Source organism: Podarcis pityusensis (assembly GCF_964106645.2).
Source record: "Podarcis pityusensis genome assembly, chromosome: 4".
NCBI lineage: Eukaryota > Metazoa > Chordata > Lepidosauria > Squamata > Lacertidae > Podarcis > Podarcis pityusensis.
The window spans coordinates 28,106,126-28,122,381 of NC_138027.1; the positions used below are offsets into that span (position 1 = coordinate 28,106,126).

General features: G+C 41.9%; 1 long non-coding RNA gene across 1 annotated transcript; it reads right to left on the reverse strand.

Annotated features, from left to right (window-relative positions):
- Positions 1–6,232: 6,232 nt before the first annotated feature.
- Positions 6,233–13,424, reverse strand: LOC308476567. Its single transcript, XR_013985963.1, has 3 exons — positions 12,956–13,424; positions 9,615–9,909; positions 6,233–7,800 (listed from the first exon to the last, which is right to left on the reverse strand). It is a non-coding gene; the product is annotated as an uncharacterized lncRNA (long non-coding RNA).
- Between the last annotated feature and the right edge of the window lie 2,832 nt (positions 13,425–16,256).

Here is a 16,256-nt window from a genome sequence, read left to right on the forward strand (position 1 = left end):
GATACTGCTTTAAGTGCATAGTGCAGATGGGGCCTTGCAGCCGTAGCTTAAGAATATTTACCTAGAAGTAATGAACTGAGTTCAGTGGCACTGAGTTCAGTTGGCCAGTCATGATGGGAGTTGTAGTCAGACAACATCTAGTAGGCCACATGTTCCCCATCTAGTAACGATCTACAAGTGATTGTTAATATTTCCGAGTTGTTTAAATATTTGTTCGAGCAATATTCTAGTACTTGATATTGGCTTAAGGATCAGTAATTAAATATTGTATTCTAGTTTGGATCCTCTCTGATCCCTGGAATGGAGAGGGGAAAAGCCACTGTAATATTAAGATTTATTATATATGTGTGTATATACGCAGGTGGCGCTGTGGGTTAAACCACAGAGCCTAGGACTTGCCGATCAGAAGGTCGGCAGTTCGAATCCCTGCAACGGGGTGAGCTCCTGTTGCTCGGTCCCTGCTTCTGCCAACCTAGCAGTTTGAAAGCACGTCAAGTGCAAGTAGATAAATAGGTACCGCTCCGGCGGGGAGGTAAACGGCGTTTCCGTGCGCTGCTCTGGTTTACCAGAAGCGGCTTAGTCATGCTGGCCACATGACCCGGAAGCTATACGCCGGCTCCCTCAGCCAATAAAGCGAGATGAGCGCAGCAACCCCAGAATCGTCTGTGACTGGACCTAATAGTCAGGGGTCCCTTTACCTTTATATGTGTATATATTCACTGAAGGGAAGGTAAACTGTTTCTAAGGAGAAGAAAAAGGGGATTGCAGTTTGTCCACTTGGTATGTATTATGCAGCCTGCTTCTAAGCATGTTTATTCAGACATAAGTACCACGGAGTTCAATGAGATTTGCTCTCGGGTGCATTGAACTGCAGCCTTAATTTCATAAAGTAATTCAAAATGTACAATTGATAGAAGATGGGTAGGAAGAAAATACAATACTGAGGCAATAGGACTTACAATGCCCTCCGAGAAAGATTTTATTTTAACTTCTTCTTGTTAAATAGTTTCATTTCTCCAAGGATAAATAGAATAGACCTTGATAACTATCATTTTATCAGTATTGTCAAGTCAGAAATACATTAATTCACCAGAGTAGGTGCAGCGAAAATGAACGTTTAAATGGTTTCCTTCTTTAGGGAGATACAGAGTAGGAATGAAAACAATTTAAGATAATTAAAATTGGTGCTAACTGCCTCACTTTTCAGTGGTAAATCAGTTTAACTGTGCAGTCTGGAAAAAGCAGCTGTATGCACCTAACATTAGCATTGGGAAGCATTAGGATGGGTGTACAGTGTTCCAAACAAAGTCTTCTGCAGTTGAAAACTGAGCTTTTTCAACTCAAATCTCACCTTTCTAGCCAGGTTTTGTTCATAGTGGGAAGCTTCACTGCATATGGGCCTTGATCATCTGCTACAGGGGATCCCAGCAGAATGAGGTGGCAGATCCTATGATAAAGATAGTATGATGGACTGTATATAATTTCAAGCTACAACTAGAGAAATACATTAAGAACATAAGAAGAACCTGCCGGATCAGGATGAAGGCCCATCTAGTGGCCAGCCAGATGCCTTTGGGAAGCCTTCAGGCAAGACCTGAACATAAGATCACTGCCCACCTGGGATTCCCAGCAGAAACTGCTAATTCCAAGGCATATTATCTCTGAGAGTGGAGGTGGAATATAGCCATTGTGGTTAGTCTCATGCACGAATTTGTCTGATCTTTTAAGAGCATTCTTTTTGAGGCTAAAGATAATTCTGCAAGTAGAAAACCCAATGGATTGCAGAAGGGGACGAGCTGGAGTCTTTCTCCCTCCAGGAACAAGCTTTCTCCTTAACATTTATTAAATACTCTCCTCCTCTGGGCATTCTCAAAAGGCTCGGCCCATCTCTAGATTCTATCATCGCATTCTGCTGCTTCTTAGCAATGGAGGTGGCACATGGGCCTGCGCAATCCCGGCCACATTGCAAGAAGAAGAAGAGGAGTTTGGATTTGATACCCCGCTTTATCACCACCCTAAGGAGTCTCAAAGTGGCTCACAATCTCCTTTCCTTTCCTCCCCCACAACAAACACTCTGTGAGGTGAGTGAGGCTGAGAGACTTCAGAGAAGTGTGACTAGCCCAAGGTCACCCAGCAGCTGCATGTGGAGGAGCGGAGACACGAACCCGGTTCACCAGACTACGAGTCTACCGCTCTTAACCACTGCACCACACTGGCTCACAGGTGATAGGTGATTAGTGAACATTGCCCTAAGAATACAGTGGTACCTCAGGTTAAGTACTTAATTCGTTCCAGAGGTCTGTACTTAACCTGAAACTGTTCTTAACCTGAAGCACCACTTTAGCTAATGGGGCCTCCTGCTGCCGCTGCGCCGCCGGAGCACGATTTTTGTTCTCATCCTGAAGCAAAGTTCTTAACCTGAAGCACTATTTCTGGGTTAGCGGAGTCTGTAACCTGAAGCGTATGTAACCTGAAGCTATGTAACCCAAGGTACCACTGTAATGCCGTGGGACAGATTTCCTCTGCTTCACACACTGTTCCCAATCCAGCGAGGGCGCCCTTCGGTTGGAGTCCACTTTGCAGAAGTATTTCCCTGGCTGTATTAGGGTGAGGAACTATAAACAACCCAATCTTGAGAGTGCCAGTGCCTTCCATTAATCTTTTATACTTCTGCTCGAATGCCTTGTTTAACTTGCATATCCTCCGAGAGTCTATTTCTTCTTGCTATCTCGTTGTGAATAAGTAGGTTTGTTTGACAGTTGTTTTAAGTAGACATTTCCTCAAATGGCCACAAGCAGTGCAAAAAAGAGAAGCACAAAGTCAAGCCAACTCAACAAAAAAAGCCGCACTTAGTTAAAAACAGTTCATTTTGGCACTTGCTAGAAATAGAAAAGGCAGTTCTTGGAAAGCCCAACATTGTATCCTTCATTATGTGCCATGCGTGCTTTTCAAAATATTTGGAGAAGATAGTATCGGACATACATACAATACTGCATTCTAAAGTTTCAGTTAGTCATCACTAAAGAATTAAAATGCTAAAGTGTGTGTCCACTGAGAACGTCCACCTAAGGTGCCAAACGGCCTTTGCACTTTTGAACATGTGCCCGGGCAGTCAGTGCATGATCAATTCAATATATCAAAGGCATAGGGTTTGTTTTAGGAAACTAAATTGAAAAAAGAAAAACAGATGAGGCCTTTGTTAATCTATGGCCTAGATCTAATGGCCTTGGCCCAGTAAACCTGAAGGAGCGTCTCCACCCCTATCATTCAACCCGGACACTGAGGTTCAGCTCCGAAAACCTTCTGGTGGTTCCCTCACTGTGAGACGTGAGGTTACAGGGAACCAGGCAGAGGGCCTTCTCGGTAGTGGCGCCCGCCCTCCTATCAGATGTCAAAGAAATAAACACCTATCTGACATTTAGAAGACAAGGCAGCCCTGTTTAGGGAAGTTTTTAATGACTGGTGTTTTAATGTATTTTTAATCTTTTGTTGGAAGCTGCCCAGAGTGGCTGGGAAAACCCAGCCAGATGGACGGGGTATAAATAAATTATTATTATTATTATGAACTCAACGGCTCTTTATTTGGAGCTTTTGCATCCTGCTCTTCAGCTGACAATCCTGACGAAGTGGCTTAGATGCAACCAATTAAACTAGCCCTGCTCCCAGGCTCACAATCTAAATAGGGCTTCCTCAACCTCGGCCCTCCAGATGTTTTGAGACTACAATTCCCATCACCCCTGACCACTGGTCCTGCTAGCTAGGGATCATGGGAGTTGTAGGCCAAAAACGTCTGGAGGTCCGAGGTTGAGGAAGCCTGATCTAAATGGACTTGAAGTTGTTTTTAAACATACACTTTTTTATTGTTGTTTTTTATTGTTGGATCACGACGAGATGTTTTACAACAAGCAATTCATAAATGAAATAAAACAATCGTAATCATATTATTTAACAAATCACAGTTAATGAAAGGTTGTGTTGATCAGGTGCCTCCATATTGTGCCCTTCAGATGTGCGATTCAGTTTCATTTCAGTATAAAATGGTGTGGTTTTTTAAAACAGCAACAGCGTGAAGCTGCCTTAGACCGAGTCAGTCCTGCCTATCCCCAATACAGTGGTACCTCGGGTTAAGTACTTAATTCGTTCCGGAGGTCCATTCTTAACCTGAAACTGTTCTTAACCTGAAGCACCACTTTAGCTAATGGGGCCTCCTGCTTCCGCCGCTCCGCCGGAGCACGGTTTCTGTTCTCATCCTGAAGCAAAGTTCTTAACCCAAGGTACTATTTCTGGTTTAGCGGAGTCTGTAACCTGAAGCATCTGTAACCTGAAGCGTATGTAACCTGAGGTACTACTGTACTATGGATGGATGTGGCAGCCAGACGCATCTGGCAGAGGTCATTCCCAGTCTTGCCTCCTGAACTTTTCACAGGAGAGGCCAGGGATTGGACGTAGGACCTTTTGCATGCAGAGAGAAAAAGGAAGAGCAGCCTAATTATGAGTAGGAAGGCATTATCATTTTCGTCCCAGAATAAGAAATTCAAGATTGTTGCAGCTCATTGATACAAAGTAATGGGTATAATTCATCTTGCTGGGTAAAGTATTCCTATATATGTCCAGACAACCCTTAATACTTCGTTTTTAGACCCTGCTAGCAATTAGCACTGCGCAAAACTACGGCCACAGTTTTCAATCAGTGACTATAAAACCAAGTGCAGAGCCGCAGCTCACTAAATAAAAGCTATGCAAGATGACAATGAAATGTGCTCAGGGTTCCGCAGAGTCTGAGCATCTCACCCTTGATCTCTAAATGTTTTTAATGAGCGTTAAGAGTGGAATCATGCAAGCGCACAACAAAAGAAGTCATATGGAACATGCCAAACAGGAGAAGCCATCAGCACTCTGTATTTAAAACATTTACCCAGTCACAGATTTTAGGTTGGTCATGCATCTCTAAAAATAATCAGGACAGGCTTTTCTGTCCTGTCAGTTTAATTGGAAAGATTTTGTCTCCAAATTAGCTGGGTCACTTGGGGCCAATATACTTCTAAGCATTCTGGCTGCTTTCCATGGTAGAAGAATTACTCTGTTAGCTATCATACTATACATAGTTTTATCAGTGGGTTTGGGGTTTTGTTTTAGTTGTTGGTGGTCTGTTAATGTTGAGCTCCTAAAAAGTGTGTGTTTCCTTCCCTTCCCTTCCCAGAGTTCAATGTGCAGCTATGTTTTAACGCTTGCAGTAACTATGAAGGTACATAGGTTCAGCATTTCAGTGCAACATATTATTTCCTTTTGCTGTTTTCATGCAATGTTGGGCTATACAGGATGGCAACAAGTATTCATTCATCATAATAATATTTTTATTATTTATATGACGTCCATCTGACTGGGTTGCCCCATCCGCTCTGGGTGGCTCCCAACAAAATATTAAAAACACAATAAAACTTCAACCATCAAAAACTTCCCTGAACAGGATTGCCTTCAAATGTAAAATACAGTCATACCTTGGGTTACAGCCGCTTCAGGTTGCGTTTTTTTGGGTTACGGACCGCCGAAACCCGGAAGTACCGGAACAGGTTGTTAAAACGGGTTTCGGCAGTCATGCATGTGCAGAAGTGCTAAATTGCGCTTTGCGCATGCTGTCGGTTGCGAACGTGCATCCCACACGGATCACGTTCGCAACCCGAGCGTCCACTGTAGTTATTTATCTGTGTGACATCTGATGGGAGGGCGTTCCACAGGACAGGTGCCACCACCGAGAAGGCTTTGTCTAAAACCCTTCCATTGGAAGAAATTTAAAGTTTATTTACAGAAACATTGTAAAATTAAGGAATGTTAGAAGGATGTTGGAATGAAGTAATGTGGTTTTAGCAGAAATGCTATAAAGGATTAAGAAAAAACAGATTGTTAAATGGTGAAAGGAGGGAAAGTAAAGTTACATTATATTAAGATAAAATATAGGACAAAAACTGGAAAAGATGGAAAGGACTTGCTGAAATAGCTAACTGAACTAGAATACAAAAAAGGGAGGTGTGAGGAGGTCAAGGAAACAAGCAAATGAAAGATAAGTTATGGGAAGGTTCATTGTATTTTTTTTTTCTAACTGTTTTTATTTTTCTAGTTTTTTTTCCTTATTGATGTGATGTTTTGTTTTTGCTTAATATGCTGTTTTCTATTTTCTCTTTTTGTAACCTTTTAAATCTTAATAAATATTATTTAAAAAAAATAAATAAAACCCTTCCATGAATTTTATTGCAGCTTAATTCATTCCTAGCTGGAGAAAAAAAATATGCATTTTTATGGTGTGCACAACCAGATAAGTGATAATTTGGGGTTCTATTTAATCTTCCAACCAGTTACATTTGTTGTAAACTGGTAGCATATTGTGCTTTAATCTTTTAGCAGATTATTCTGGAGTGGTTTCATAATCGGTGTCTTCAAACTGTACCACTTTGTTTTTATATTGACCAAAATTAAACTTGGGGAAAGTGTACATGTCTGAATGGTCCTTTTAGGTCATAATGTGCTTTATTCTCCCACTTTTTCTTCCACAGGAAACCTCCCCCCCCCCCGCCTTTTCATGTGGTGTTCCAACTATCACTTAACATGACATCTGCATTGGTACCAAATATGGTTGGAGCTAACTAGGTTTTTTTTGAATCCATGTTTTAAAATGAATTTGCAAACCATGTTTTCAGGCAATTCTGATCAGCTCTAACCACAGCGATATTTGCCTCAATGCAGATGTAACACAGAACTATAGTTTATGAGAGAATGGGGAGTCCTCATTTGGCAGAGCAGTATTCTTGATCTGTAAACCGTGGTTTGCACTATAAACCGTGGTTTATGCTGTAAACTTCACAGACCGAGAATTTTGCAAGGTAATTGCTTCATACCTGCTACAAAGCTGCCATAATTGAAGTAAGGCATTCCAACCCCATTCCCTCAACACCATGAAACTAGAACGTGACTTGAGGAAATAGAAATTTACAATTGACATACTGTTTTGAAATCCGTGGTATTAGTGCCACGCAGGCATATGTTTTCCCAAGCATGCAGCTGCATATGTTTATGGAGTTTCGAGTTAACAGTAGCAGGAAACAACCTGGTAGCCTTTGCATTGTTGTTTGCACCATTCCCAGGAGGACTGCAGGAGTAGCAGCCATCAGGCTTTCATTTCTTTTTCACTTCGCGCTGTACTTATGTGACACTAGTGGGGATAGGAGTTACATTATTTCAGGCCTGGGCGGCCTTTCACCTGCTAGAGGCTCTGGAAAGCCAGTGCAACAGTGCGAATAGCTTTCCAATTAGGTTCAGTGTCTTTCTTGGAAATGAAAAGCTACTGAGTCCGTTTACCTGGCAGGAGAGGGCTCAGAAAAGCTGCCTCTTCCTTGACAGGTTTTTCGGATACTGCTTTTAGCCATGGCTATTTTGTGCCATTGCAGCTAAGACAGATTTATTGGATCTGCCTGGCAGGAGCTTGGGAAATCATGAGTCATTTTGGAAGCAAGTCAATTTATTAATGGCAAAGCCATAGGCCATTGTGTAGAGATCTTAACTGGGCCATTCCAGTATGTGCAGAATACAACAGATGACAAATACAAAAGTTAAAAATGAATCCGAAGTGCACTTCCAATTACTCATCTCCTGCTAGAACATGTAACTCCTGACATATTTTGTTAAAACAGCTTGGATTTGGATTGAAGAATGTGGGGTGAAGAAGCTGACCCTTGACCTCTGGGCTGATTCCCTTCCCTGGAGCAGTTTCTGGCAGCAAAGGGGGAAATTCTGTTTCCAGAGGGAGAACTGTGAGGGGAAAGAGACTTTGTGCTGGTCACCAGGCAGTAGATTTTCCCACCTGCCTTGCCCCACCCTCCAGCCATAGGAGCCTTTCCCTAGACCATGCCTTTGAGAACAATTATGCCAATAAAGGCTGAATGAATGAATGACTTTGGGAGCAGCAGAAGTAGAGGGGAAGAGAGAAAAGGTTAGGGATATTTTTTTAGAAAATAATTTTATCAGTTGTGTGTTTTTGTTTCTCAGTTTGATGCTCTTACATGGCATATGTTTTGTGGTATTTTATGCATTGTGACTTGCCGTTATTTCTATTGATTATAGTTCTGTAATTCTTTATTGTTTAATTTTATTGTTTACTATCTTGTGTTTTTTTTAAATGATTTTTATTAACAGGCCAATCAAATCACATTATTTCCATATCACATTAATTCCAAATTATACAGCCAGATTTTTTAATTTTGTTGGGGGTACCCATACATCAAGCTCTGAACGGGGATCCAAACATCACTTATATTGCTGCTTTAATTAGAAAATTCTATCCAGATCTGTCCAGATAGTCTCTTTATTACTTTCTACATCTTCTTATTGTTATCATATATCCTTTCTTTGCGATCTCTGATAATCCTCACAAGCAGGTTGGAAAACAAACTCCTCTGTGTGGGTTTTAGACTCTCCCAAAAGTCATATCACATAGGGACAGACGCCATTCCACCTTCCGTAAAAAAATTATCCTCGGTCTGTCCTTTAATTTTCGCAGGCTTGCCAAGTATCTCACAAAAGGCTCTGCCAGTTAGATCACATTCCAATCATCAATCATCATTCACATTCCGATGGTACTGGTCCTCCGCCTCCCGTCTTTCTTAGACAAGCCTGTCTTAGCGAAACACCATTTTAAACTGCGTCATAAAAACTTTCCTTTGTTCTCCAATATTTACCAATCTCTTTGAAATTCATTCCACACAGTTCTTAGATTCCTGCTTATGTTTAGCAAATGCAACAAACTTCTTTCTGGGGTGGAGGGTTATTAATAATCACATAAGGCAAAGAAAAGAAAAGTTTTTTCCTCCACCCCCCCTTCCATTTCAGTCCAAACGTACCAGTGTCTTGATGGTAATTCCTCACTTGATTTATTTATCTCGTCCGTTGCTCCGGTCACAGAGATCCATTAATCAGCAGTCTTATCACCCGAACTTCACTTGATGTATGTGCTTTAGCTTCTTTTCCAATTATATGTTTCCAATTATATTTTCGAGCTAAAGCGAACCAGCATGCGCTGATTGGAGACGGCGTCCGGGAAGAGCCGACTTCACCGAGGGCTGTGCCAAGTGACCGGCACCCCCTTCTTACAAATCCGGGGGTGCATTGTGGACACCGCTGGCAAGGCTGTCTCCCCCATCTCCTTGGGGGGTCAGGAAGACTGCATACTTCCCATAGCAGCCTCTTAATTACCTCGTGTGGGTCGGAGAGATGTTATTGTCGGCCATCTTCCAATGCGCCACCTGGTGCCCCCCCCCAATTTTATTGTTTATTATCATGTTCCAATGGATTGTTGAATATTGCTTTATATGATATACGGTAAGTTGTTTATATTTAAGTTGCCCTTTTATTATGATTTTTTTGGGGTTGGACCACACATTGCTATGTGATCTTTGCTGTCTTATTTTTTGTTTCTTCAGCTTGTAAACCGCCTTGTGTATAGTAATATAGAAAGGCAGTGTACAAGCACTTTCTCAGCACCAATATTATGTCTGCACGTTTGTGCCTAATAAGCATTTGAGGTGAGGGTTTGAAGTGGGGAAGTGGTGCTGAGGGAAAGGACTCACACTCCTTCTCCGTTGCTGTGATTCCATCCACAGTCCTACAAAGAAACTCGGTGTGTCTCGGCTCAAAGTTGACCTGTTGGGAGATCGAGTAATAAAAGAAAACAAGAAAATGAAAGGCTAAACATAAAAGGCACCAAGTGCTGATCAGTTTGGAAGCAAATTTGAATAGGTTCTTGCAATACTGGCCATGAGTTACAGATATGGAAAGTTAAGAGTTGCAATCTGTGTAAACTAACACCAGCTGAGAGCTATCTGTAGGTGGGAGGCAGAAAGCTTACTTCTGACGATTTTCTGCCTGAAAGTGGAGGGAAGAAAATTGCAACTCAGTGGAGAAAAATAAAATGCTTTTAAGTTTTTGATGAGGGCACATTCTTGGGGCAGGCAGAATGTACTCATGAATGTTATTTACATTTCAAAGACTACTTAATTCCAAATCATATCCCAGAATTGGATTCCCCATTGCATGTTATGAATAATGCACATGGAAGAAAAGAGCGAATGACCCACAGTGTCTCTCCCATAATTTAAATTTATTGGTATTCTTAATGGTAGATGAGAAGTTTGGGAAGTAAAATCAGTACTGGCAAACATTTGAGAATGGTGGCTAATTCACTGTCAACCTACAGGCAATTTTGCAGAAACCGATTTAATGCTCCTCGTGCAGTTATCAGCACTCAAGGCCATTTTCTGGAATAATTTTGATTGGTGAGTGAAAGGTGATGCAAAAAGTTTTAAACTGAAATTACCTAGCTGTTACCTTGTGGGCATTTAATGAAGGGGAAGAAATGGAGCCTAGTTATCCTAATTATTATCTATTTGTATCTTAGCCTAAGGAGCTGAAGAATTCTATGATGCCATTTTATACAGGATAACATTTTTAAAATGTCCTGCTGGTGTTACAGTAGTTTTGGGCAAATAGTGCAAAGTTGTAATCTCTGTTATAGGCAGACTGCTGTTTACGACTTATAGTTGGCAGTCTAGGTCAATGCAAGGCCCTTTGCAACAAAAGCTTAACTCCTTTGCAAATACTTGGGTTTTGTTGCCAGGTGTTCATGAGCCTGAAAAGGTCTTTGACTGCAACATTTGTGATACCTTCCACTCTACAATTCTGTGATTCTGTCCCTTCAAATTCTGTGGTTCTGGGCTAACTGCCACGCAAAACTCCATGTAAAAGAGGGGGAAAGGTGCTCAATCCTGGAGTCAGCCTTGCACCTGCATGCTCAGGTGGTGGAGGCAGAGGCTTAGGAAGGCCTTTGTTCAGTTCAGATTGGCGTGCCATTTACATACTTCCTGAGGAGGTCAGACCTGGCCATGATAACACGTCTGAATTAAATCAAGGTCGGATTACTCCAATAAGATCTATCTGGATCGAGGTTGTTTCTGGGTGCTTGCCCATAAGACTACATTACACCAGTCTGCAATGCTTGCTCTAGCTACCAATCTGTTTCCTGGTGCAATTAAGTGTAGTGATTATAAAGGACTGCCTTCTCCTGTTCTAGTCTGCACAGTGCCTAAGATCTAGATAGACCCTACTCTGTGGATTGTTTGGCAGTGAATTGGGAGAGAGCCTTCTTAGTTGTGGCACCCAGGTTGTGGAATATCTTCTTCAGGGAGTTTCATCTGTTTCTTGCTGTTTTCTGCCAGTGGAAACCTTTCTATTCCAGCAGGCTTCCCGCCCCCCCCCCCAAGCCTTGCTGGACAGATAATGTTATGGTTTGAGGATTTTTTTAAGCTAGCATGCCAGTGTTGTGGTTTTATTGTGAGATTGTAATTTTAATTGATGTTAGATATCTGGAATGACATATAGGCATTAGAAAGATAGGATTATGCACACATTATTGGGTATATCCTTGAGACGGCTTTATTCTTCAAACTCACTTGAGGAGACATTGCCCTTGCTTTGTTCAATTAGACTTGTCCAGCCAAAGGAAGGTGACTCTTTGAACAAGGCACAAAATAATCCTGCTCTCAGAAGTGTCTTTCCAATCTGTTTCAGAGATGCATACGGAGCCATGAAGGTAATGCTTTTGGAGTGGATATAGAACCCAAGTCACTTCAGCCTGTGGCTTTCAAAGGCTGTTTGCTCAGAAACTGGATGAGGGCAGTCGGCAGCCCACAGCATCTGTGGATATAATTCATGATTGCAGCAGAGAGTGTTTACCTGACCTCATTTTTCATCACAGAGAACTGCCAGACACCAAGTTGAAATAGAGCTCTTTCCTAACAACCTTCTATCCCCATCAATACATACAGAAAGAAATAGCCATTTTTTTTTAAAGCCTTAGAACAAAAATGGTTAAAGCACTTCTCTGCAGGAAATGGAGAATGAAGTTTTCATGTTCGTGCAGGTGCCTTGGGATTGCTCTTGTCTTCCTCGGATATTACTAGAGTTTAAAAGAAACACCGGCAAAATGCTACACTGCCACATTCTTGAGTTATTGTCCATTCATGCTTGACAGGAATGGCAAACTCAGTGGAGATTTCACAAAGATACAGAAAGCCAAGGGAAAATTTAAAGTCCCCCGAAGCACATCTTAGTTGGTTTTTCATTTTAATTGCCCCCTTTTTGTACTTTTTAGCCTCCTGTTTTCTGACTTAGTATTATTCATTTCCTGACTGCTTCCCATCCAACTAAAATATTTCCTGCATATATTATATTATAAATGATGAGGCATGCTACTCAGGGTTTTTCCTACCTGGCTTTTTAAATAGATTGTGGTTATTTAGATGGTAAGATCCTTGAGACAGAGAAATGGGGGTAAAGTACATGCTTTGAACTTGGAGAAGGAGCAGGGTTTGTTATGTGTTGAAAAGTCACTTACAGGGCCGGTCCTGCCATTAGGTAGAGTGAGGTGGCCACCTCAGATGACGGATGCTGAGGGGAGCAGCAATGGCTGAGCAGCAGCAACATGTTGGAGGACAGAACTGTGTGCCACAGAGCCTTCCCTGTTCCCCCTAAGATAGCCTGCTGCCCTCAGGTGTGGTAAAAGATGCTGTCCCAGTGCCAGTATTGACGTTAGATTCAACTGGAAAATTCAACTTCCATTCCAGTCAGATTTTTTACATGAAATTGGAGGCAAGGGATGCCATCTTGTCCTTGTTAAGTTTTTAATGTCTGACATTTTATTTTTAGATTTTGCTGGAAGCCGCCCAGAGTGGCTGAGGAAACCCAGCCAGATGGGTGGGGTATAAACAATAGAATTATTTTTATTGTTATTTATTTGCCTCAGGCATCAGAAAGCATTGGGCCAGACCTAGACTTACATAAACTTGCTGTAGAGCAGCACATCCAAATTGGACAGGAGCCATCTTAACAAATACCTCAATATAGGTAAAAATACCTCAAAATGAAGCTTGGATTGAGGAAACATCCCTGCCTGAAGTGACTCATATTCTGTGCCTCTATAGCAGCGTGAGAGTAGAAAATGCAGTCTGAAAAGAAACAGCATCTGTTTATTCAGCTACCCGGCCTGCATGTTGTTGTAATGAAACAGCCATCAATTCCAGATGCACTCAGGCCCTGGAGCAGACGCTAAGAGCCTGACATTGAAACATTATGGTCATTTTAATTAGAAATTTTACCATTAGGTATTTAAAGAGCTATGGTCTGCTAATAAAACTTCTAAATGTTTAACCACACCATTTAATATTGTTCATACATTAAATTTAAAGGGCTGCAGGTAATATACTGAAATGTCAGGACTAGAAGAAGCAGGTGGAAACGGCATATATGTTGTGGACATCTGTCTGTCTCGGGAGACAATGGAGGAGTTCACCTTGGGGAGGGGGGGGTTGAAGTCAAACTGTTGGAAGGTTACAGAGACCAATATGGGAGAGTTGTGTTTTGTGTTTTGTTGCAGCTGGGGCAGATGCAGGTGTCCGGTTGTGCTGTTGCACATGCACCATGGCATTTCTTCTCCCAGTCACTGATATGGATGCACAACCTGATTATCTCTCTCCAGGCACTGTGGTTGTCTGCAAGGGATTCCCACATGGCCAGGTTGATGTTGCCAGCCTTCACGTCATGTTTGCAGACATCTTTGGAACACAGAGCTGGTCTGCCAACGGGCCTGAAGCATGTCCTTGGGCATCCTGCCATTTTCTATTCTGTGGAGAAGAACAAGCCAGCGTAGATGTCACTGAGACAGGAGTGCGAACATGGTGGGAATGTGGGCATGGGAAAGCACATCTTTGTTTGAAACTCTGTCCTGCCACGCGATGCCCAAATATTCCTGACGCAGCGCGTGTGGAAGGCTCCTGGGTTGTGTTAGGTGTGGTTTTTAAAATAATAGCATTTTTTTTGGGAGGAAATCCAATTTATATGACATAGTGCGCAGCCTGGGAGTCATTCTAGACTCACAGCGGTCCATGGAGGTGCAGGTCAGTTCTGTGTCCAGGGCAGCTGTTTATCAGCTCCATCTGGTACGCAGGCTGAGATCCTACCTGCTCGCAGACTGTCTTGCCAGAGTGGTACATGCTCTGGTTATCTCTTGCTTGGACTACTGCAATGTGCTCTACGTGAGGCTACCTTTGAAGGTGACCCAGATACTACAACTAATCCAGAATGTGGCAGCTAGACTGGTGACTGGGAGTGGCTGCCGAGACCATATATCACCAGTCCTAAAGGATCTTCATTGGCTCCCAGTACGTTTCCGAGCACAATTCAAAGTGTTGGTGCTGACCCTTAAAGCCCTAAACGGCCTTGGCCCAGTATACCTGAAGGAGAGTCTCCACCCCCATCGTTCAGTCCAGACACTGAGGTCCAGCTCAGAGAGCCTTCTGGTGGTTCTCTCACTGCGAGAAGTGAGGTTACAGGGAACCAGGCAGAGGGCCTTCTAGGTAGTGGCGCCTGCCCTGTGGAACACCCTCCCATCAGATGTCAAAGAGAAAAACAACTACCAGATTTTGAGAAGACATCTGAAGGCAGCCCTGTATAGGGAAGCTTTTAATGTTTAATAGATTATTGTATTTTAATATTCTGTTGGAAGCCGCCCAGAGTGGCTGGAGAAACCCAGCCAGATGGGCGGGGTATAAATAAATAAATAAATAAATAAATAAATAAATAAATAATAATAATTTATTATGTATTTATTGAAAGCAGACTGTTTCTAGAAGATGGTTTTAAAAATACTATTATTTTCATGTGTAAAATGGTTTACCCAGGAGATTAAGATAAATAAGATACACATAATGTATGATGGGGTGCTAAGTTGTAAGTCAGTAGTGGAGCATCTTCGTTGCATTCAGTTCTCAGCATCTCCCGCTAGGACTGAGCAAAACCTCTGTCTGACATTTTGGAGAGCTATTTCCAGTCAATGCAGGAGATACTGAGTTGATGACCCAGTGGTCTGACTTGGTATGAGACAGGCTGCTATGTCCCTACTCAACTCGTCAATGTATATGGTTGTACATTGAGATACTGAGTGCTGACTTGCGTTTCTAATCCTGTAACAGTTTGAATTATCCTGCAACCCAACTAATGAGACACATTCAGCAGGATTTAGCCAAAGGGGACTGGTTCTCCACATAAGTTGAACTTGGCACATCTGTGCTGTGGCAGCAGGACCTCGCCTTGCATGTTCACAGTGATAAATTAAATTAAGGCTTTATTTTCTTTTAAGATGTGAGGTTAATACTTACCCTGGTAGATCTGAGAGCAAAATGAAATTAATTTTGCCTGTTCATCATTCATTCCCAGCGCTTTCCCTTAAAACACAATTCAAGAAGAATTTACCACATCTGCAAACATGCATAGTGTGATTTCTGATACGAGACACAAAGAAGGGGGGGGAAGCATTTCAAATACTGTGGCTGCTCTTGGTTTCAAAAGAGTATAATTAATTGCTTGTTCTGTTAATTTAATACTCTGACTAATCCTACTAAAAGGGATTATTTAGAGTAGGCAGATAATGTAAGATTCACTTTGTGTCATTCAGCCGTTTTCAAGAAGACCAAATGGGAAGGTGTCACTGGCTTTGTCCCATTTTTTAAAACAAGTTATTTGCATACTTTAGGTGAATGATTAAATTTTACATTTTGTTGCAATAAAAGAAGTACAATCACAATTTATGCTTTCTACTCCAAAAAGTAAAATTAAAGCCATTAAAAATATATGTATGAGAAAAGATTAAACGAACCATCCAATCTCTGGCTCACAAATTCTAACCTCTCCAGGTTGATCCAAGGTAGATGTTGAATATTTGCACTGAAGTACCAAGGAAATAATTAGAATTACATTTCAAAATATCCACTAGACTTCATGTACCATTTATGATCGCTTAAAGGGCCTGTGCCTTTCTGAGATTGTTGGACTCTCAAACCCATCATTGCTAACCATTGGCCATACCAACTCGGGCTGATGAGAGTTAAGAGTCCTAAAAGTATCTAGAAAAGCACAGGCTTCTAGATTTCTGGCTTAAACCAACACTGGGACCCTGTGGCATTTAAGGAGACTTGCTCTCAGGTAAGCATGTATAGCAACCTTCCCAGGCCTGGTTTTGGTCCGAAACCAGATGTTTTGGACCAAAATTCTCATCAGCCCAACCAGGCAATACTCAAGGATTATGTGAGGTGTAGTTGAAAACTTTTTGCACCTCCCTTCTGTGGCTTGAGACACAAAGCAGCCTGCAGAAGACCAACCCC